Source organism: Cimex lectularius, unplaced genomic scaffold (genome assembly GCF_000648675.2).
Source record: "Cimex lectularius strain Harlan isolate CLEC.00 unplaced genomic scaffold, Clec_2.1 scaffold89, whole genome shotgun sequence".
Classification (NCBI taxonomy): domain Eukaryota; kingdom Metazoa; phylum Arthropoda; class Insecta; order Hemiptera; family Cimicidae; genus Cimex; species Cimex lectularius.
The window spans coordinates 1,270,589-1,296,130 of NW_019392722.1; the positions used below are offsets into that span (position 1 = coordinate 1,270,589).

General features: G+C 32.8%; 2 protein-coding genes across 4 annotated transcripts in view; one reads left to right on the forward strand and one right to left on the reverse strand.

Annotated features, from left to right (window-relative positions):
- Positions 1 to 25,542, reverse strand: part of LOC106663605 — a 167,761-nt gene that overhangs the window by 129,236 nt on the left and 12,983 nt on the right. The gene's annotated exons all lie outside the window — the stretch shown is intronic.
- The window catches only part of LOC106663603 (protein halfway), a 35,847-nt gene continuing 17,197 nt past the window's right edge, over positions 6,893 to 25,542 (forward strand). Inside the window, exon 1 of the mRNA XM_014388525.2 lies at positions 6,893 to 7,095. The gene's annotated coding sequence lies outside the window, so the exon portion shown is untranslated. The remainder of the gene's footprint in view (positions 7,096 to 25,542) is intronic.

The following is a 25,542-nucleotide window of genomic DNA, read 5'->3' on the forward strand; positions in this document are numbered from 1 at the left end:
AGGCGTCGGACAATAAGAATTGTATCGACATTAAAAACACCCTGCGTTTTTAAATTAGCCTAAAAACAAAAAAATAAGATTATCCATATTTTTTTAAATTTGTACCATTGGTAAAAAATATGTTGAAACGTTGGACAAATGTGGTCTAAAACCAACACAAATAAAGACTACAATAAGGGAAATAATAAGTAAACAAAATAATGACGAACATAATTGCAAAAAAATTGTTTTACATACAATTATTTACAATTATCAGTACAGGATGCTACATTAGTCCGCCAGGACCACGGTATTTGAAAAGAATTTAATCTATGTTTGAGGAAAGGACGCCCAAACTCTGAATATTATAATTCGCGAGTTTTCTTTTTAATATTTCATAAACCCGTTCTTGATCGTTTTGAAAAATGTGTGGTCCGAGCTCGCGCAAAAAAAAGGCCTTGCTAAAGGAAATGTCGGCCTTATTTTGTCATAATATCGCTTTCTATTTGTGATAACCGGCCGGCCGGTGGAACAAGTTCTAGGCGTGGCAACCGCTGGCAGACAGCATGGCGTCCGGGCACATGTTGCGATTTAATTATAGAACTGAAGGATAAACGGCTTCCTTACCCGCTATTTAGCCCGGCAGACCGATCCGTTCGTTAGAGGAAATATTTTCAAATATTCCAATGAAATCAAGGCGTCCATCACATTGTTTACACTTACTGTTTTTTAACTCTTTGAAACTATAAATATTAGGTTATATTATACTATTAAAAGGTAATAATATTAAGGTGAATAGCCAAAATTTGTTGATAGATGTGTCCTGAGTAAACTTTTCGTGGAGTATAAGTTAGTACTTAATAATGGAACATTAAGTCCCCCATCGACCTCAACTAGATTAGTTAGTGTAAGTGTAATTGTTTCTTTTGTTGTACTGTGTGATAGATTATCAAGGATTCCATCCTTGAGTGAATGGTAGTGTGTACAGAATGAGTGAAAACGTGAATGTGTTTAGGTTAAAACTGCGTGTTTAGAAGGCTGAAATAATTTTTTTGTCGAAAGTCCCTGGAGCCAAATTAAAAAAAACAATAATGAAGCTTAAAAAAAAGTTCTATATGTATTTTAATCGTTGCCATTCTAAGCATAGCTTTAAACAGTTAACGATGTCGTTTATTTAAACTTTGTTATCGGGACGCGGTAATTTTCACAATTTCAAATATCGGCAAACAAACACAGAAAGCCAAGGTTAATCTTGCGTACATGCGCAGTAAACAACAAACAATCGTTTGTTTGAAAACATCATCGTTATGAACACAATACCAAACATAAACAAAGATGTTGCAGTCTTGATCCCGAATATGCTAAAGTTACTCATATCGTAGTATGAAGTATTAAAATCTAAAGAAACGTAAAACTAACAAATCACAAACTTACTTAAAAACATTGCTAGTTTCTTTAGTTCGTTGATTTATTATTTTATACAAATTAGATCAACTCTATTTCTGAAATTAATTTCTCGTATGTATCAAGAAATAAAATCACTGTTAATAGATTTTAAATTTTTCGTTAGTCATGGGAAATAGTTTACATTACCTAAAACCTTGTTGGAACAATTTTTCATGACATTTGAAATGTTGATTATCCAGTTTTCAAACCTTCTACTGTTCAATAATCAATGTACACTAGAAATTTAGCATTTAGCCATTAAAAATTTTATCAGGTAGAATACTTTTTTAGTTTAAATAAAACATTTGTTATTAATAGTTTTTAACTTTTTATCATCGACCGATAATATTTTCTGGAGGGCTCAGCCATTTTTAAGATGATGACACATCTTTTTAACAATATTTCGTAAAATATTAAATACCAATCTGAATTATTGTTTATCGAAAGTTTGTTATCGACAAAAACCATTAAAGTATACATATTGCTGCATGCAAGATAAATATTTTCATGTCTAAAAAAATGACTCGTCGTTTTTTGAAAATATTATTCGCATTTCATTTTTCCTGCTGCCTCAGCTATACGCAGAAACCAAAAGACGAACAAGTGGAAATTCGAGTGTTAAATGTACAATATACGATTTTGCTCAGTAAACATTGTTGTTATAACTAAATTCTAACTAGTTCGTATATACGTAGTTTCGTATTTGAAAATGGACAAGATTCGATGTGAAATGTGGCATCAAAAATCACACCAGACTCAACACTGAAGATGAGAAGAAACGCTTCTGACAGCGATAGGCAGACCAAAATAACGATAAAATTATTAAATGTGTGGACCGCTATATTTTATATATTTTAAATATTCAAAAATTCCCTATGAAAGATAATATAAATCGCACGAAGGAACAAAAAATCAACACTACCCAAAATAAAAAGACAATATTTTGCTTCTATTTTATTAACCTATAATTTTTAAAACAATTGCTTATTGATGTTCTGGACAAACAAATGTTATTTAGTTGGCTATCGAAAAAAGACAAGACCGGTTATCCAGATCTGAAATTGAAGTTGATCTTGAAGTTCAATTTAGCTTGTTTAAAACCTCTTTTACTCTAATTCTGGTTATGATGCGTACAATTTTTACAAATCAAATCTGCTGAATGGTACTGAAGCAATTTTTAACTGTGGGGTGTGAGGTGGTAATTTGTATTAATCTGATGGAATGTAAATGGAGTTCACCTTCCCAGGATACTCACCTTGAGCAAACTGGAGCCTAAAGAAGAAAAAAAAAATACGCGAATTATTAGAAAGATTATTTACGGAGAAATTTAATACCAAAACGGATTATGATTAATTTTGTCGTCAGTTTAATTGTTGATGCGGTGTTAAAGAAGCCCAGAACAATTCGAGAGCGTTCTGGCGACGCAGCACGGTCATCCTTGACCCAATGCTTTGGGGGTTCCTTGTTGTTCAACCGTATCATTCCACCAGAAAGATTTCGTTTAAAAATAGACAAAATAAATAGAAATCGAACAACTTGTACCTACCAGATCAAAAATCTGGCTGGAATGTGGTAAATAGTATTCAAGTTTTTCCCATTTATATTTTAAAAAGACTTTTGAAGTAGTATTTCAGCTTTTGTGACCACCTAGCGTCTATTTTTAATAATGCTGAGGAATGGATGCAATGAAATGCCTATCAGCAGCTACTAAGGTTACTAAGTAGCTAGCTCTTTGCGTAAGCGCAGATTATCTGTTATATAATTGATGATTCTCTTATTATTGTTTAAATACGATTATCGTTTAGCAAGCTGATTCAGAAAATCTGATTCAGTAGGAGTTGGCAAATTCATTGTAAAAAATCAAATCGGTCAGAAGAAATCATCCCTGCGTTGTCCCTTGCCTCTCCCTTTTTATACCCCGATGTTGTTCCATCTGACTACGGGCTTATTCACTTTAAAAGAACAATTTTTGCAAAGGCAACAGTTGAAAACTAAGTGGGCGTAAATTTACGTATGTGTTTCAAATAGACATGTTCATTTGCTTTTGGATGGCATCAGTGGCTTGCCTCTCCCTACTTATAAACCCGCTCCTGCTCCATCTAATTGTGGTCTTACTCGTTTAAAAGAAAATTTGAAAGGGGGTTTGAAAATACATATATGTTTTACAATAAAATTTTAATTCGTAATGGAAAGCGTCAATGCCTCCCCCTGCTTATAACCATAATGATTCTCCAAAACTTGACTAATTTAACATCGTCGTTTTCAAGCATAAATGACTTTGAAATGGACAATATTTGTACATGACATTAGTAACAACTGAAGATTTTCGCCTTAAATTTCATCTAAAGGTTAATGCAAGACGACTTGTAAAGTATTCACACAAAAAAGTATTATACATTAAATGTAATATTGTGTGAAATGTAATATATGTGAACGACCTTTCGAGATTGCCGACATTTATGATGTATAACCTGAATAGGTTAAGCAATTCAATTTAAATTTCCTCTTCCTAAAGTTTAAAACTTGATTTAGAACAGGCCTTCGATCGAGTCTGGCACTCGGGCTTGCTTTGGAATAAGAACATCCTCCCTCATACGTACTATCTCATGAGATCTTAACTGACGGACTGATTTTGCTGAGTTCCGCTTATATAAGATGGGCGTTTCTCAGGGAAGCATACTTGGCCCATTTCTATTTTCAATACATGCTGCAGATATTCCTACACCAATTCAACATGGTAATACAATATTTGTAGTTGTATCAAATAAATGTATTAAAAAGCCAGATCTATTAATGAAAAATTAACTAGATTTGCTCAGATTAGGAGGCCTTGCTCGATTTTTGCACAAAACATTTATGTTGTATTAAATATTGGGTTGTCCGGAAAATAATGCAGGATTTTGGTATTAAACAAAAAAAAAGAAACTAGTTACTTTAAAGCAATGTTCTTTAATCAAAATAATTTCCCATACTCTCAATACATTTCTCCCAACGTGTTGGTAACTTATTAATTCCGTCTGAGTAGAATTCAGAATTTTTAGAATTGATAAAGTCAATAAATGCATTTTCCAGTTCCGTTTGATTTTTGAATATTATGTGTTGTAAGTAGTGGTCCAGGTGTCTAAAAAAATGGTAGTCAGTAGGCGAGAGGTCCGGAGAGTAGGGTGGGTGAGGCAAAGTTTCATAGCCAAGCTCCAATAATTTTTGTGACGTTACACGTGACACATGTGGTCGAGCGTTGTCATGCAACAAAATGGGCCCTTTCCGATTGACCAAAGAGGGCTTCATTACTGCCAATTTCTGATGCATGGTATTAATTTGGTTACAGTATGATTCAGCATTGATGGTTTCGCCAGGATTTAAGAAGCTGTAGTGTATTAAACCAAATGAAGCCCACCATACCGTAACCATTACCTTTTTTTGATGAGTTGGGGGCTTTGGAAAATGTATTGGAGCTTCTCCTTTGTCGAGCCACTGTCCAGAACGTCTAGTGTTATCGTAGAGAATCCACTTTTCGTCACATGTAACAATTCTGGCCAGAAATGGGTCATTTTTGTTTCGACAAAGAAGTGATGCACAAACATCAAAGCGCTGATTTTTTTGGCGATCGTTTAATGAGTGTGGAACCCAATTTTCGAGTTTTTTCACTTTTCCAATCGCCTTGAGGTGGTCAGCGACGGTCGTTTTACTGACTTTGAGTTGCTCTGCAAGTTCTCGAACAGTTGTTTTGGGGTTTTCTTCCACCACTGATCGCAGAACATCATCATTAAGAGAGGAAGGCCTTCCACGACCTTCTTCATCTTCAAGGCTGAAATCTCCCTCCCGAAATTTTTTAAACCACCTTTGCACAGTGCACTCATTAACACAACCCTCGCCCCAGACTTGGTTAATGTTTCTAGCCGTTTGGGCTCCGCTTCGGCCGAGTTTAAACTCGTAAAAGAAAATCGTACGAAATTCTCGCTTTGACATTATAAGGATGACTGAATTATTTCCAAGTAGCGGAATGCTACAGAGGTAAACAAACAATATCATTTGGAAGAGGATTAATAAGTGTTGACATTCATACAAATGAGTAATCCTGTAAACGTAAACAGAATATTTTATATAGATTTTTTTTAATGAAAACTTAAAATCCTGCATTATTTTCCGGACAACCCGATACGTGGACAAATGATGACGCCACTTGCTGGGTATTAAAACAAATATGCGAATGAAAATGCGTTTAGTTTTTTCGTAAAAGGAATACTACTGTTGATTAGAAAAACAAAATTAAGACGGTTAGAACCATGTATGAACATTGTTAATAATTTATTGCATGTATGTTTAATTATTTCTCTAATTATTTATGAATACATTTATTTATTAACTAGTTAAACATTTATGATTTAAATTTAAAAAAAGATCCTTCATATGACGCCAGAATATCGATGGGTAATTTATCAACAAAGTCCCTAGAATAGCAGACCGCCGCCACGAGTCCGTCCCGGATTAGGCTTCACAACCAAAAGAACAATGTAACAAGAAAAGAATAAATAAGGAGAACTAGAAGGGGACACCCGTACCCAAAGTTTTGTTATTCTGATGGAACCACTGGGGAAAAGAAATTGTTAATAAAAAAGAAATAAACAAAGTAGAACTTAAATTATTAAGCACAATAAATTAAATAGAATCCAAAATCCCTCCGACCCGGTAGTGAGAGGCAACAATCCTTAAATACAGCCAGTAGAAATGGAAGGAAGCATAGTGGGTTATTTTTTGCATTGTATAAATTCTCTTTTTTCCACATCCTACATGTATTTGTTAAATTTAAACAATTTTTGTAAATCCCAGGCCCTGATGATGATATCACTAAAGATCGAAACGTTGGCACAATAAAGAAAATGTTTTTCTAACCTACGTCACACCAGACCGCATCTCACGATTTCCGAATCGAGTAACGGTCACTAATCATCACACACGTTAGAACCATGTATGAGAAAGAACATTCAATAGTTTGCAAATCAAAAACCGATCTATTTTAATGAGGACAAAAACTAATTGAGTTCAACAAAAGTTGAATCGTGAGAACGCGCCTTGGATATAAATATGATCTTTAAATAATTTAAACCTGGATGAGTAATAAGTACAGTGATGGAATGTAGACATGACATGGACATAGTTTTGCTTTTGGGTTTAATGGAATGGACTTTGCCTGTCCCACATAAACGTGTTCAGTTAAATACGGAAAGTAGGTAGAAAGTCAACTAAATTGAGATGCGACCTTGTAGAAACGGTCAAACGGTACGCCTGTATCGTAAACAAAGCCCGTTTTTATTAATTTATTACCTGGCCCGGAAGGGAACTAGGTACGCCGAAGAGTTCGAAATCCAAGAGAGCAGAGGAGCGTCGGTTTATTCTTGGAATCCGTCCTCGGCGGGGTTCGGCTCTTTCCGACCCATCTCGTGCTTCCACCATATTCCATTCCACATCAAAGACCACACGAGTTTAGTTTAGTCTTTAGTTTGTGTCACGTTCTACAACAAGTCGGTGGACAACGTCATTCCCCTCCTGCGACCGACCGGTGCGCAAAGTTCGCAAGTCCGCTGTCGAACCGCGACAGGAAAACTTACCGGAAAACTGGACGGCAGGCTTTTTGCCGAGAGTCATGTGAGACGGACCGGAAGTAGCAAGGTCAGTTGACATCGCCTGTTGATTTCTTTATGTCATTGTCTGTTAATTGGCACCCCGTCTTTTCGTACCAATTACTTGTTTCTTTAACCCTGCCGAACTTTAGTAAAATAACCAACGCCCCGAGATTTCTCTGAAGAAAAACCCATTTTCTAATATAACAAAAACTACCAAATCTAGTATAAAATATAAAAACTACTCCCAGGAGATTTTTTCTCCCAAATAAAAAGTTATTTTATAATATAAAATAAATATACATCAGTAAAAGTACAAAACAGGTAAAAATATTATTCAATGGACAGATCATGTGGGGTCCCCAAGAAAAAGTTGATATTGAAATGTGAAAATATTTTTATGCTTATCACTTTTTTAATAACTAAAATTAGAGGCTATAATGTACATATACGTATACTTAAATTATTTCTACAATTGTTCAGGAAGAATATTAACTTTTTTCTTAAGAAGAAGTCTTGCAACTTATTGAATATTTTGTAAGGAAATTTTTAAAAGACAAAAATTGTAAAATAATTTTTCTATTCACCACCTTCTATTCAAAATATATAATTAAGCATCAAAAACCTATTCAGAGAATAAGAAAAAAAATTGATCAAAGTTGAAAGGTATAGTTTTTTCCTCCACAATATAAAGCCCACACGTTAAGTCTCGTTATTATCCAAAACAATGGATCATAGTTAAATTTAAGCCTACGCAAATACATTAAGAGTCCAAATATTCAATTTCCCAGGCTGCAAACACTGTTCACTGAAAATTTTTATGAAGAGGATCTTGCAGCTATATGGATATTTTGTAAGGAACTTTTAAAGGAAAAAAGTTGTAAAATAATGCTTACATTTACCACATTTGCCAAACTTTTCGTCCATTGTTCAACCTAAATATTAAGTTAATTAATCTTTATATAAGGTATTGGCTGAGATCAAAAATATTAAGCCTATAATAAGTCTATATAAGTCTAAATATTAGGTCTCGCTATTATCCTAAATAATAGATCATTGTTAAATTTAAACCTGAGCAAACAGATTAAGAGTCCAACTATTGAATTTACCAGGTTATTAGTCAAAAAATAGTCCAGGAAGATTTTTCACACTCAAAAAAAAAAAAAATCACAATGTTATATCCAAATTCTTAGGAATTGGGTCTTGCAAGTTTATGAATATTTTTGTAAGGAACTTTTTGAATCATAAAAACTGTAAAATAATGTTTCCATTTGAAACGTTTCGTGATATCAAAATATGAAGGAAGATGCGCTTAACCTAGAACTTATTCAAAAATACGAAAAAAATTACGAAAGTTTTTTTCCTTTCGTCCACAGTTTAAAGCCCACACGTTAAGTCTCGTAATTATACAAAATAATAGATCATTATTAAATTTAACCCTCTGCAAATAGGGTTTAACTATTGAATTTGCCGAGCTACAAAGCCAAAGAAGAGTCTTGTAAAAACACGAAAAAAATCGTCGCAAATTTATATGAAGATTCTTAGGAAGGGAGTCTTGAAACTTTATGAATATTTTGTAATGAAAATTTTAAAGTATAAAAATTGTAAAATAATATTTCCATTTCCCAGCCTCTTGTACTATTAAAAAATAGTACATATCTCTTCAGAAAATAGGAAAAAAATTATCAATGTTGAAAGGTACCCTTTCCGTCCAGAGAGTAAAGCCCTCAATGTTGAGCCTCGTTATTATTCAAAATAAAAGTTCTCCGTTAAGTTTACACATCTTCAAATAGATTAAGAGTCCAACTACTGAATTCTTCAGTTTAAAAAATCAAAGAAAAGCCATGGAGGAATACAACACAGTTGAACAAATCATCACAAAGTTATATCAAAATTCTTAGGAAGGGGGTCTTGCTATTTATGAATATTTTGTAAGGGACTGTAAGGCCATAGTTATTATCAAAAATAATAGTTCGTTGGTTAAATTTAAACCTCGGCGAATTGATTAACGGTTCAACTGTTGCATTTCTTAAACTGTGAAGTCAAAGAAAAAGCTATGGAAGAAACACGGTTACAAAAAAATCATTACAAAGTTATACAATCAAATTCAATAATCAAAATTCTTAGTAAGGGTAGTTTTCTGAATATGTTGTAAGGAACTGGTTTTAACGATTAAAATTGTAAAATGTTTCCATTTACAATATCTGGTATGATGTGCTGGTTAAGCTAGAATGTATTCAGAAAATAAGAAAAAAATTGATCCAAGTTAAAATGTACATGTGTGATGTTTAGTGACCGTTAATTAATGATTATTTGGAGATCGTGAGTTGCGGTGTTGTGTGACGTAGGTTTAGAAAAACATTTTCTTGATCGTGCCAACGTTTCGATCCTTATTGAGATCATCTTCAGAGCTCAAAGTGTTTGTTTTCTGTGTGGATCTGTCATTATTGTGCGTGAGTGCCCTGTCAACACGATACACAGTAATTACACATCTACACAGAAAACGAACACTTTAAGCCCTGAAGATGATCTCAATAAAGATCGAAACGTTGGCATGATGAAGAAAATGTTTTTCTAAACCTACGTCACACCAGACCGCACCTCACGTTCTCCAAATAATCATTAAAAGACATGTCAAAAACATTTTCTTCTTTTTGTCCATAGTTTAAAACCCAAATATTAAGTCATCCAAAATAATAGAGCATTGTTAAATTAAAACCTCTGCGAGTGTTCAACCATTGTATTTCTCCAACTGTAAAGTCAAAGAAAAAGCCATGGAAGAATTTAACACGATTGAAAAAATCATCACAAAGTTATACATATCAAAATTCTTAGGAAGGACGTCTTTCAATTTTCTGAATATTTTGCAAGGAACAAGGTTGTTATTAAAATTGTAAAATGTTGATGAAATTGATTAAAACTGTAAACTGATTAAAATTGAAAACTGATTAAAATTGTAAAATGTGCTGCTTAAGTTAGATTCAAAAAATAAGAAAAAAATTAATCCAAGTTAAAAGGTCTACTTTTGTTTATTTTTGTCCACAGTTTAAAAGCCAAACATTATAAGTCTCGCTATTATCCAAAACAATAGAGCAATGTTACATTTAAACCTCTGCAAATTGATTAAGGGTTCAACTATTCTTAGGCTATAAAGTCAGCTCCAGGATTGAGGGTGTTTCGGAATCGTGCGCCATTCTGTGAATAACTGCATTCGAATTTCTGCGGCCTGTAAATAGCCCGAATTCCTTTAAGTGAGAACCTGATGCTTCTTCTGTACTTATTATGTGGGGTAATTTTCACTTTCCAGGCCCACGTCATTCATCGAAAGTACATCGACCCAATATGATGACCGAGTTTTTACCATATTATTTTTTTCGAGGTCAATCAATATGAGAAAAATATTAAAGAGAGATATGAACTTTTTTCAGTTCATGGACAATCAGAGTAGCGAATATTTAACAACTATCTAGTTTCAAGCAATTCAAACACTGAAGCCAAACTGGTTTTTCTTCATTTTGCCTGGTGTTTGTTCAAGGCAGAATTTCTTATCAGAAAGACTTTAAGGAAGTATTCAAAAAATATAAGACTGCCACTACTAAATTCGTTACGTCCCCTTTGAATTTAAATTTTGTCTTATCTCGTTTTGTCACGTAATTTCGTCCTCTTCCTGTTTGGCAATTATTCGGATCGATTGCGTGAATAATGAAATAGCTATAGGCTACCTTTTCATCGTGTTAATGAACAGAACAGAAAAACTGAATTAAAGAAAATCCCAGGTAAAAAAGGATCAACAAAGAATCACTGACGAGTGATTAAAATAACTAATTAATCGTTTTTAAAAGAGGATTAACGTGAAGAATCCACTTATCAATATGCATTTACAGACTGATTTAATGTCATTTTACAATTTAACAATTAATCCGGTCATAATTTTGTTTGGAAAAAAATCTTGCGCGTATAAGTTATCGGCTTTATTGACAAAGCAAATACATTTTTGATTAAGATCAAGTTCAAACGATGTTTGGGAAGAATAAAAACCCGAAACGACTAGAGAGGTTTTGTTATGGCATACATATGGATCTAAAATGTAACATGGAGTCCTGTGAAGGCACAGATTTTGATCTAGCAAAACATGGACCCACACCAACGACTTTCAACCATACAATTGAACTTGTGCACAAGAAATACTTTAAAAGGGATTGAAAGGTAGCACAGAGATACATTTTCTCAAACTCCTTTTTCAACTTTAGATTCCTCCACCCACAAAGTCTAGGAATGCCATGAAGGGATTGAAGGCAACGAACAGGCTAACAAACTAGTAAAACCAAGAGCATTACCCAAAAGTGGAACTGAACAAATGGGTATAGAAAGAAATTAGCACATGCTGGATGAATTCACTAGGTTTAAAACATCAAAGTAGTAAACAGTGCTCGGAACGCGAGGAGAGAGACGGTCTCTCTGTTTGAAATGTGAAAATCAACCAGGAAAACCTCACCTCTCAAATTTTCCCTCCTTTTTGCCATTTTTTAAATATCGTGTAATCTATTCGATTCTCGGCGACAAATGAAATTGAGGTGGGAAGTTCGTGTCTGAGTGGATCGAAGTGACGATAGCTCAAGTGGTAGAGCAGCGGCGTATTTAGTCGAAGGTCGTGGGTTCGAATCCCGCTCGTGACACTAACTTTTTCATTTCAACCAATACCTTACATAAAGATTAATTAATGGAAAAGAGTTATTCGGACCACGAACTTTAATGGATTAAGGAAAATATTAGGCCTTTATGCAGGCTATTGCCCATCTAATAAACTACATAAAAAATGGAAAAAAGACAGAATGAATAGGCAGAAATATCGGAGCATGTCCTTTGTGACCGCAAAGCGTACAGCCTTTTCGGAAGGTTGTAAGAAATAAGTGAAGCTTAATCGTAAATCATCAAATCATCAATCAATACCATCAACGTTAGTTAATCATGTTTATCATTTGTCTACGTGTATCACGTCTATTTCTTTTTTTAAAGAGTAAATAACATAATTTTTGCAAAATGATAAGCTATTTCTGTTGTATCTCTACTGATAACAACTATTTTTGTTCTAAATGAGCAGATTCTCCGATTTTTTGTTGGCAATATATTATTTTATTTTAAGTAGTCAGTTTTTGGTCACTTCTTGCGTTGTTTATTAATTAATTGTTTTCTCAACCTTGTCCTTCCATAGTCCTGTATGTTCAAGTGCTTATTAAGAGGACGAATAAGTGTTTTTACTATTTGTTTGTTCAACTCCTATTCTATTCGTTGGATTTGTATTAGATAAGTAGAACTTATGTTTAAAAAAATACTGTTTAATTTTTTCTAGGTTAATTATTATTTGAGTGACACCAGTTGGTTGTTTAGACATATGTTAACAAATTTTTAGTTGGATCTACATTCTTCAAAATGAATGATAGTACGGATTTGAAATAGTAAGAGCAGCTTTAGGAACACACAGAACACACACATACAAAAGAAAAAAGATTTTTGCATACAAAATTTCTATTAACGGTTGAAAAACTCATGAATTTCCAACTGGAGCATGATGATTATTTCCTAATAACAAGGTCGTTCAACCGTTTTGAACGCATTCAAAACTACGGAAGGAGCCGGGGACCGAAAGAGACCCTGATAGCTGAATTATTTATAACACGAGTGGACTATTTACGGGAGCTAAGTGAGGGGCAGAGCATTAAAAAACATTAAATCCTCGGTCAAACATTTCAAACAGAGAGACCGTCTCTCTCCTCGTTTTCCGAGCACTGTTGACTCAATGATAACCCTTCGAGATTAATACGTGGAGTGTTTTGCTTTTCAAAGAACAATTGGTCTTTCTGTAATAACGGTATATCGATTTAATTCAGTCTCGAGTTGAACATTCCAAACCCGAAGAGAGTCAAGGCTACAGTTTTATGATATGTGTCTATTTTAAACTACAAGCGTATAATCTAACATGTGGTGGTTTAGACAATGATCTGACGTTTTTAAGATTTCCTTCCTACTTCGTACATTGCAATTTTGTGCACCTTCATTAAACTGGTCCGCCTGTTCTCGCTATTGAATTCCATCTTTAAGCGTTGATGTTTTAACCGTTAGTAGACTTGGACACAATTAAATGAACAATAAAATAACCAAAGCCTACAAAAAAATTCTATTGCTATATTTCATGGTCCGATTGACCAAACAACTCTTTTCCATTAATTAATCTTTATGTAAGGTATTGGTTGAAATGAAAAACTTAGTGTCACGAGCGGGATTCGAACCTACGACATTCGCCTAAATACACCGCTGCTCTCCCACTTGAGCTATCTAACTTCGATCCACTCGGACAGGTAAAAATGGCAAAAAGGAGGGAAAATTGAAAAGGAAGGTTGAGATGGAAGGTTGGTGTCCGAGTAGATCGAAGTCATAGCTCAAGTGTATTTAGGCGTATTTAACCGAATGTCGTGGGTTCGAATCCCGCTCGTGGCACTAACTTTTTCATTTCAACCAATACCTCACATAAAGATTAATTAATTGAAAGAAATTATTCAAAAACTGAATGCTTCATTAGCCATAAGAATAGTATGTAATCTATGTTGATATTTCATCCAGAAATTTTTTTTTTACAATATAATAAGATTTAATAATCAATTCGACTTAGAAAATAATCATTCATGATTCAGATTGTGTTTTGTAAACACTTTTAAAAACAAATGATCAAATAATAGCAATATTGAATGAAATCAATTGAAAGTTATTTACAATTACAATTCAATAATCGTTCCACCATTTATAACTGCCAGATATCGAACATTGCTAAACATAATTTCTAAAACATTGACAATTTGTATTTTTTATTAAGAGAAAGCATCAAAGATGTATAATATTAATGCAGTATATGTTCATACATACAGATTTTGGCTAATTATTTAATCTATTCACAATACATTTCTTCAGAACGCTGTCGATAAACCAATCAAAATCCGATAAAATGTCTTCGGGCTTCATCCTACTATATGGGCTGTCTTTCATATTATCCGATGTAAACATGTTTATATAATATGATGTATAATATCTCATATTATCCCTAGACACATTGAATTTTCATGTACTCCAAGAATCGCGAGTTATATATAGTTTTTCATTTATCATTTTTTACCAAAATTAACAAATCAAAATAGTTCTATCTCCCAATGAAAGCAATTCCATTTCTTTAAATATTTTTGGTAAGGTCGTGTGACTAGCAAATCTAATTTTAAAAGTCATATCGAGAAGAAATTCATTCCCCAATATTTGTACATATATGTTTATTACTGATAATATGGTGACCGTACAGTCCTATTAAATTTCAATTTTGGGCGGGCAAGGATGAAATACCGTGATTTTAATATTTATTTTTCATTAAAGTCGTGCTTTACCTCAGGACTCTAAATATTTTTCACTGTATAAATATCTTCGGTTGTTTGTGTTTTTATTCGTATTATTTATTGAAATGAATGTATTTATTAACGAGAACGGAGGGGTAAGACTTCTCCATTCCCGAAGAATACCTACTATTCGGACACGAATGAGATTTGTGTTGCATATCTTTATTTATCGGCTTGAATGAGAAACATTTGTTTCAATGTACTGAATGAATCTATTATTAGTGTAGAAGTAAAGACCTCGAATAATGGACAGAGGGAATGGAATCGGTGTGTGTGTTCAATTTATTAGCGTGAATGATATACCCTTTACCCAGTTACTCCGAGGAATATCGAGTAATCTTGGGCAGTATAAATTCTAACAAGGCTAACTTATTTTTGAATGTATGAACATATGTGTAGAGATTAGTGACCGTTAATCGATAGTTATTCAGATATCGTGAGATGCGGTCGGGTGTGATGTAGGTTTCAGAAAAACATTTTCTTTATCGTGCCAACGTTTCGATCTTTTATTGAGATCATCTTCAGGGCCTGGGATTTACAAACAATGTTTACATTTAACAAATACATTTAGGATGTGGATAAGTGAATTTATACAATGCAAAATATATTTTATATTCAAACAAAGTATTTCTACTCACTCAAAGTGTTTGTCTTCTGTGTAATTGTGCCATCCTTGTGTGTCGTGTTGAGAGTGCCAGTGAGATTTTGCTGTTTCATGTTTATATATGTTTGGTTTTGAGGGGGTGGGGAAGGAGGTCGGTATATAAAAGACAATTTTGTGCAAGGCGTCGGCTCCTTTGAAGTGAAAAAAGCCGACAAAGGGGAACAATGTGTTGGTAATAGTTCGGCCAGATTATTCTTTCAGGATTATATAGAAAGGGGATAAATAGGAAAAGGAAAGCTAAATTGTTGGAAAATTAGACTATGTGAAAAGTATTTGATGTGTGGAATGTAATGTAATGATGTATGTATGTTATTTGTATTGTATTTGATTAATGATATTGGCGTAGCTGCGACTGAGTTTGCACGTATCTGTTCTGTAATTGATGCTGTGTTTATCTCTGTTGATATAAACCATTTCTAAGAAATTACGTTTATATTTGTTTTGTTCTGTATGTAATATTTTTGGATTTTTGAAGTCAAAATTGTGTTGGTGTTCAAAGTGATGGGTAGCGAGTGCTGTAGGATTTTGCTTGGGTTTTTTGCAATCATAGATATGTTGCTTTACTCTCTTGTCCAGATATTGGGATGTAAGACCGATGTATGTTGCCGGACAGTTTGAACAGTTGATCTTGTAGATTACGTCAGATTTATTTATTATTGGAGTGGGATCTTTAACTTTGGAAAAAAATGTTTGGATTGTTTTATAATTTTTGAAAGCTAAGTATGAACATACTTTTATCAAATAAGTAATTTGTGTGTTTATTACTTTTCACTGACGAGGCTCTGATATATTAAGAGGTTGGCACAAGATATAAAAAAGAGGCTGCAGGTTCAGAAAAACGAATTAGAAGGAATAAAATTGCGAAAATGAAAAGAAAAGAAGACTGACGATTACCAATTTGTAGACACAGTAAGCTTATGCTAAACCAACCCTCACCAAAAGTAACAAACTCACTACAGTGAGAGAGGGCAAAGCTAAGAGGAGTGTTAGGACTAATTACCGGTCACTGGCATCTGTGAAAACGTATACACAAAATGGGCATATTCAATGATTTGTAGGTTATACAATGAGAAATAAAACTATCACCAACCATATCAATTTCGAATGCGATGCAACCGGTCAATGGAGATGTAACCTGGGGTACAAATAAAACCGGAGAAAGGCATTGTAGCAAAGACAGTCAGTGACCAAGTACTTCTTAAGAGAAGGATCGAGTCAATTGCTCTGAACAAAGGAACTTGGAAAGTACAATAAACCAGAAGGCTGCAGGGGCTTACCGAACAAAAACCCCACATTCTAGTATCCATCATCATCCCCATCGTCATCAAGATGAATTGACGATGACAAACGATGATACATGATTTTAGCGACAAATTGAATTATCGGAGTATGATTTCAACAAATTACGTAAACAATTTGAATAATAATAGTTGATTAATATTTCAACATGAATATGTTTTTGGGCTGGATACAAAAAAAATTATGTTAGGTTAGGAATGGTTAGAGTTATGTAGGGTTGTGGGTGGTATAGTTTAAGTTTCCGCCCCCCACCCATTAGGGTTAGGAACGGGTTAGGCTAGGCTAGAAGTGGGTTAAGTTAGGTAGAGTTTAGGATTAGAATAAGGGACCATTTATGTTGCATTATATATATAACATTCATGATTAAGTGTTTTTGCGAGAATGGAAAAAATACGCAGCGATTATTTTTGTATGTGAAACGATGCAATGCATAAGATATTTCATAATTGTTTTGCATCTGAAAATAGGATATTTTTTGTTTTGCCATTCAAAATAAAAAATTTCACGCGTTAATAGCTTAACGATGATCAATTATCATATTTTGCGTTAGTAAAATGTATAAATATATTTTTTTAACCTGGGAAAACTATTTTTAAACATTATTTTTGTGCGAGGGTTCGCCACAGCAGAGATCGTTTCAACCCCCGGGGTGTCGGTGTTTTTGAAAAAAAAAACAAAAAAACATTTGTAATGCAGGGCCTCTGGATTCGAACCCCGGACCCCTTACAGTGATTAGCGCCGGGTCAACGCCTAAACCGTTGCTATCACCGACACCACCAACTATTATTGTAATTGTAAATTTGCCTCTTTTAGGATTAAAATAAATTTGGTGGCGTGCATATTACAATAAAGTCAAGTAATCAAGCCCACCTAGGCAAGAAAAAACAAAACATGATTCATGATTCAGGCCAAAAAGCTATTGTAGACTTTTCAATAGTTTATGATCTACTTTCTGATAACTAGCAAATTCTATTTCAATAGTATAAATAAATTAATTTTTATTGCCTTTTCAAATAAACATTCATGATTGAGATTAATTAATTGAAGCAATTTGAAAAAAAATATTATGGCAAAAAATTACCCATTTTCAACTCATTTTCGGGTGTCCTTACGTAATCTCCGTTTCAGCGAAAGGTGAAGTCTATCGGTTTATTATTTATGAACTTTTATTTTCAGACGCAAGTCCGTTGCGTAATTTTTTCATTTTTTTACACGAGCCCGCTCAAGTTGTAAATTCGGGTTGTCGTCCTCTGCAAATTCGCTTTAGAAAGGAAAAATAGCCAACGTACAAAGATACTCCGCTCCTCTGATAAGAAGCCATTGTTCTCTTTGGAAAGAACACTCGAAATAAATGATAACCGTCGACAAAGCGAAATTGTTTAAATTGCTATGCAAACAATACCAAGAAAAGATAGTGGCATTTCTGGGATCCTTTTATGAGCCTATGACCATATATTAAATATGTTTAAAAAATCAGGAAAAACTTAAGTGTATGTTAAGAATTTAAGGATTGCTAGACACATGTGTTAAATTTTCAAAGAGTTGGATTTTTGAATGTGTATTCCTTCACACTTCTTGAATCTCAATTCCACCGTTTTTAGTATATCTCATCGTACAGAAAGTACAAGTTTTATATTTTTATACCTCTCTGGAAACAAGCTACAAATAATTAAATCATTTATTGTATGTAATATTTTTAACAGGTTCCTTCACTTGTTATACTGATTTACTCTTATAATCCTAAGTATTTTTTCAAATCAAAGGGGATTTTTGTAATCAGTGATAGAAATAATTTCAAGATAAACACTATCCAGAACTGTTATAAAAAAAACAGCTCTTCGCGATTAAAATAATGCTAATTATCGCTTCTTTTAAACAAAGTAATTAGAATAATTATGTAATTTATTAATTTAAATTTTCTAAAATTATTTTTAAAATTATTAAGATTTTTTGAAGATTAAGATGAGTTTTTGAAAACTGCGTGTTTAATATTTTAAAAATTATAAATTGGATTGTAATCAGTGTAATAATGATAGAAAAGGATGTTTTTTCAGTTTTTCATGTAACTTTACTTGAGAAAATACAAGTTTTTTACTTTTATTTAATTAACATAGTTTTCCTTAAAAATTGCACAAATAAGACGAAATTACACGTTGGGTTTTTGGTCAATGTAAGGGGTGGTAAAAAGGGCAGTTTTTCATATACATTTTCCTTCAGAAAAAGTTGTCCATTTTTGTCTAATTAACACTGTTCTTTTGGCCATAAGACATACAAAAATTCACAAAAGAAAAAACATTGAAGAAATTGGGTTTTTAACTCAATGTAAAAAATGAAAGAAAAAGGCAGGTTTTTTAGATTTTGATATATTTTTGCTTCAGAAGTTTAACACAATTCCGTTACTTTAAATTCCGTTTTCTTTTGCCACGTGATATACCAAAAATACACGTTGGGGTTTTAATTTGTAATAAATGAGAGAAAAGGGCTGTTTTTCACATGATTTTACTTCATTTTTTTTTACTTTGATATAAAGAACCCTGTTTTTGTTTTGCCAAAAAACATACCAAAATGCATAAAGGAAAATAAATATTGAAAAGATTACACGTTTGGTTTTTAGTCAATGCAAGGAATGAGAAAAATGGGTAGTTTTTCATATATACTTTACTTAAAAAATGTAATTTGTTAATTTTTGTCTATTTTACAACTCTCTTTTGGCCACAAGACATACATAAATTCTCATAAAAGAAAATTTTTGAAGAAATTATACTTGTCGTTTTTAATCAACATAAGGGTTGAGAAAAGGGCAGTTTTCAAATTTTCGTATATCTTTTACTTAAAATTTACTTAAGGAAATTTCAACTTTAATCGAATTAACACTGTTTTCTTTTGCTCTAAGACATGCCAAAATGCACAAAGAAAAAGAAATATTGAAGAAATTACACGTTGGATTGTTGAATGAATAATAACGAGAGAAATGAAGCTATTACATAATAAATAATTTTATGTACAGGCAGATATATAAATACATCAATAGTAAGCAACAAACATAAAGCATAATTCTAAAGAATACACCAAGGACATTTTCAAATTATATAAAAAAAACTGTGTGGGCTTATCTGAAGTTTTACTTGTCAATTAGAAGCTCTTTTTTTTAAGAAAAATTATGTATCGCTAGTTACGTAAGTTTTTTTAAGTCTTGTAGTATCTGGTTGGGTTGTAAGTTTTGATTTTCAGAAGACAACCGTTTGTTGAGGTATAACGCTATTCTGATCTCCATAAAAATTTCATGTTTCAGACGTCTTTTATTAATTTTCAGGAAGTCCCCTTGAAATCTTTCGCAACGCAATTCGGTATTATGTCGGGACGAAGCGGAAGCAAGCAGGAAAGCCCGTCCAAGTTGAGCAGCAAGGTCTTGGTTTCGCTATCCTTCTCCCTTTCACTTCAAATATTATTTTCCCTCCTTTGCCAGTTTATGCGATTAGGATTTATTTTTAGAAGCACGGAACGTGAGGGGGAAACAAAATAGAGGAGAAAAAAAATCAAACCTGCATAGTTTCGAGCCTGAGACGATTCCTCATTGGCCACGTGTTTAACCTTTGTTATGTAACGATACCGTTCTCCGTAATAATACTATTAATACATCCCGTAAATATTCTACGATAGGTCGTTTGATCGTTAAATGTCGTGAAACTGGGGGGGGGGGATTATAAATAACTAAGCGATAAAAAACCCAAATTCCCTACCTTGATACTATAACATTTGAAAACTGTAATCGTTTCAACATAAAATTAGTCGGATAATTAATCTAATTTAAAAGTTATATCAGTGTGAAAAACTCCATAAAACCGATCGAAAGTAGAACAAACAAAATTTTGCAATATGTACACAAGAAAAATATTTCCAGTTAACAATGGCGATCAATTTTTTATCTAGATCGGTTAATTTTTCGAGTTGAAGTAAATATTTTTAAAGCTATAAACCCAGATAAGGATTTACTAGCTCCAATTTATTTCCAGTAAATTAAAAATTGGAAAAAAGTGGTTTTTCCATTAGATTCTTGTCTTGGATGAAACTAGGGGCAACTGGTTTCAGTAAAACTCCGGAACAAATTTGCTGCTATGATCGGGAAAGTCGTTATGACTAGCACCACATCAGTGATATTGCAAACCCGAAAGAACATTACAAACGTTATTACTTTTTAAACAATATCACAAGAAGTCTTCGTCCGATATTTTAAAATGAATAATCTGCCCATTTCTTTTTAACAGCAAGGTCGCGAAGTCGAGATGATAAATTACCACATCTGTTATTTTGCAATACTAGCAAATCAAGAGAAAACTTTACATCGATTAAAATCGTTTTAATTATTTAAATAATATTCCTTTGAGGACGCATTGTTTCAATATCTAATCAACTTTTTTTTTTCTCTTTGTTTCTGCTATCGTAAAAAAAGTAATATATTACGTCGGCACAAAAAATTCCATTTGACTTAAATCATTCCATATTAAATTTATTTGTTATTTTATGCTCTTTACGCATTGTGGTATTTATAAAAATAAATAAAATTACGTATATAAAGGCAAAGAAAACTTAAATGGCACTCCAAGAAACTTTTCTAATTATTTTAATTCCGACAGAAAAAGATAAGAAAAATTCGTTTTTAAATAATTATAATTTAACTAATTATATTGTATACTGGAAACCTGATTGGAAATAGATTTTACTATAGGTAGTAGACCGATATTTCCTTTAATTTGTGGCATAAAGTTAATTGGCATTCTATCAATTATTTTCTATTCATCATTCACAGAGGACCGCGTTTGGAAGACTTGTTCGGGTGTCCGACTCGTATTTGCCAACCTAGGGGCTATGGGTTCGAATCCAGGCAGTCTATGGCCTTTTAATGAAAGAAGTATTGTAAAGTGGTTTGGCCCCCTCGTCCGCGCCACACAATGGGTAGTTGAACGTTAAGCTATCCTGTTACGCGAATTACTTTCGTTAAAATTACAATCTTAGACTATTTTTCTAGTATTTCTCGTTAAAAAATTTGTTATTTATTAAAAATGTGTAAAAATAGTCCATTTTGAATTATTTGATTTTTTTACTAGAGGAATAGGGGGGGGGGTGTTCTGATGTTTTGATTAAACTCATATCAGTTATGTAAGAATCACTATATTCTTAGTTTATTATTTGTGGTATTAATTTGTGTTTGCAGTCAAAATTATTTTCTGAGTTTAAATTGCTAGCATTATAGGGGAATAGGAAAAAAATTAATCTTTTATTTAAACAGCTGTGCCATATATAAATATAAAATATATATAAAATATTTTGCTGCGTGAATTTCTGAATATTTTGGTTAATATTAAATAACAAAATTTATCTTTATTTAATCTCTGAAGTATTAATAGATTATTTGGATTACTGAGTTTTTCTTTTTCGATCGTTGTTGGTTTTTTGTACAAGAAAAGCAACAATTTATTTAAACACTTTTTATCATTAATATTGGGTTTTTTAGTTCTCGTAAAAAGATATTTGGACGAATTGTTGCATTGTTCACATTTTAAACTTTTATCCTATTCAATCTTTCTAATTATAATTTTTGGGGCGTCGGTGGCCGCAACGGTTTAGGCGTTGACACGGCGCTCATCACTGTAAGGTAAAGGTCCCGGGTTCGAATCCAGCGGCCCTGCATTCCAACCTGACATACTTACAAATGGGCTTTTTTTTAAATACCGACACCCTGAGGTAATAATATTATAATAGATAATTATAATTTTTAAGTTTTAGCTGGTCAGAATTTATCAATTAAGAAATTTATGCAAACCAAGTTTTTTGTCCAGTTATACCGGACAATTTCTTTTACATGACTTTTCCTTATCTTTCCCAATTTAAATTACTTTTTCAATTGTATTCCTATGTAAGTATTGTGCATAGGTAGAACTAAAATGGTTTTATACATTTAAAAAAATTAATCTCGCCTGCCATTAAGCAATCTTGAAAACTGGGATTTCTCCATGTGGTCTGCGGGATGATGGACATGTAATTTGGCTATTACAGACCATTTTGGCCTGCCAGTCCTCGCCGGTTTGTCAGACGAATTTCGGCGTTTCGCCATCTTCAGCGTTGCTTCTGGCAGATAAAAATGATCGGTAAAGACAAAATTACGGCTAAAATAAGTATTAATTGTATTTTCTTTTGACAATGTTTATTGAGTGAGTAGCACAGAGAATAGTTTTGAGCCTTTTACTAATTTTTTTAAATTAAAATTTTTGACTATTCTGTTTCGCAAAATGTAATTAATAAAATTGTCGTTTAACAAGCAATGTTTCATTATTATTTAAATAATAAAAAAATTAGCTTTAGATCTGTAGAATATAATTTAAAACATTAAACTCAATGTATTTTCATGTTTTAATTCCTTACATTTTTGTTTTATTTAAATTTTAATGCGAGCTTTGACAAGCATTGCAATTTTCTGTATGTATAGCATATATACAAGTTTTTAAACTTTTCCGTTGTGACGATGTGACTATCTCAAAGTTTATCTGAGAGTAGGATTTCTTTTCCATTTAGGAACGTTTTACTTAATCTTGTTTTTTTTTTGTTACTTTGTTGTTTCTTTACTGATATACTCGATTTTCACATATATGACAGTATCTTACACGGATCTTTTATTAATTTTAAGTAGTCAGCTTGAACAGCATAATGCCTGTTATTCTCTTCTCAAGATCCGAAGTGAATTCAAAAGTTGTCAAGTATTGGCTATATTTAGACGTTCTGATAGTCCTTATCTCGACAAATATAATTGCTCCTCTTAGAAATAGCATTCAAAATCGACTTTCATACAAAATGTTTCGTGAAATGGTCAGTACTGATATTTGAGGAGGGTACGTTGAACATTTTTTTACAGTTATTTGGAATTCTATGGTTTTAATTGTCACGGATGTCAATTAGTAAATAGTCAATAGGTTCTTCTCTTTCTATGTAACAATAATCTTTTTTCTTTTTTTAAGACAAGTATAGAAAACGCAGGTATGTCAATTAAATGATTTCCCCCCATCGCCTTTCAAGAAATCTGTTCAAATTCCATCGATAACTGTCCGCTATCTCCCAACAGCATTAACCAATGCGTTCTATTTTTAGAAATTTCTCATCTTTCGAGTAAATAAATTGTCCATGCTTTATGAGCAGCTTGGCAGAATGCCTGACAAGGAGGCCTTCCGCGTTAGTTTTCAATGATTTGGCGGGTCGGCCTTTTTTGAACACGTACCATATGGACAAGAAGACGAAATTATCTCCTGAACTTATTGCTTTGTCACGGTTAAAGCAACATTTCAGAACCGCAACGATCAGGTTATGTAAGGACACAGTCGTCGGTTTTTTTTTTGGTTTTTTTTAAGAAACCACCATTGTGATTTTTATTTTACGAATTCTGTGAGCTGTCGTCAGCACATCATTGCCGATTACCCGTCAGATCTATTGACATTCAACAAAGATTACGTAATTTAAACACGCGAGAGGTAGAAAACAAAGAAAGAAAATATCAGCGAACTCGGAAGAACAGGAATTTTTTTTCTGATAAATTTCAAAAAAATTTCTCTAGTTTTCAACTGAAAATATGAAATATTTGATCAGTATTTAAAAAATATCAGTAGCTAAATAAAATAGTGAAGATCCAAGTTGCATTGGTTGAAGATGATGATTAAACATTTAAAAAAATCGAGAAATTGGGGTCCATTACGGGCTTAATTTGTCTATAGAAAAATATCTTGTATATACTCAAAAATGTATTATTTTATTACATATTTATTACATTCGATGTGTTATTTATAGAATTTATTTCCTATTTGGTAAGTTTAGTTTTCCGGGTCTCTTGATTCTATGATTGTTTATAATTACATTATGGCCAAATTTCAATAGCCATAATTTTAATTGCACCTTAACAATGATTGGTATGAGGGGAAGGACCGAAAAATTAAAACATCAATTTCGTTAAATCTCAAATCGAGCTTCTTAAGAGTACTGAAAAAAGTTTTAATTTCATTTATTATTCATGTATAGTGTTATTTTCAAAAAAAAATTTTTCCTTACAAAACTTAATAAATACGTCGATTGGTGTGGATTTAATTGTGAGTTTACGTTTGCTGCACATCTTCAGATATGACATTAACCGAGGGTAATTAGTTTAGCAGTGAAGAGCATGGAGAATTGAAAATTACGTAACGGCCAAATCAAACGAGGACTACCTTCGTTTACGCATTTTACTAACCAGATACAACATAACAGTAAATTTCAGAACAGAAACATTTTAAAATTTACAACCGCCACTCAAAGGACTGTTTTTCAACCGTGGTGATAAATTCTGATCGTGTTAGTACAGTTGTTTTTGTTTTTTATCGCGCATATTCGAATAATTAGCATGACCGAGTGAAAGAAAACTTTACACGGTCGCTGTCAAAATAAACGGTGTAGTGACGCCGCAAAAAATTTCAAATTTATCAAACTTTGGGTAAAGAAGCAACGGTACACGTACCCAAACGAGATAATAAAATTAATTCAAAAAGCATACAAAAGAAGCACATCAATATATTAATAATAATGATAAATAATTAGACACTATCTTAGATTAAACCGGATACTTGAAAAGAACCAAGAAAAATCTATAGAACGACCGACGAACTAGCGACATTAGGCAGTTTCCTAGGAACAAACACAAAATGAATACAAAACAAATAAATCGAAGGTTTATATCTTACTTTATCACTGTTTCTTCTACATTGATAATTATGCAAAAAACTTGCTTGGATTTTACCACCAAAAATATAAAAAATGAAGAGATAAGAAGAAATGAGATGAAAGAAATGAAAAAATACATTATGATTCCATTACCCATAGATAGATAAACGATTAATATACGAGTATTCATTGAGTACTTATTTCAAAATTTAAAAAGTAAGTAGGACGTTTTCATGTTAATTTTGATTTCAGCGACACGTGAGGTAGAGGGTGGAGATGCTGTATATTCATCCTCCTAGTTGGATGCTTTTTGAAAGTAAACTTGGATTTTTATTTGGCGTGGGAAATTACTTCTCCAAGACCGGCA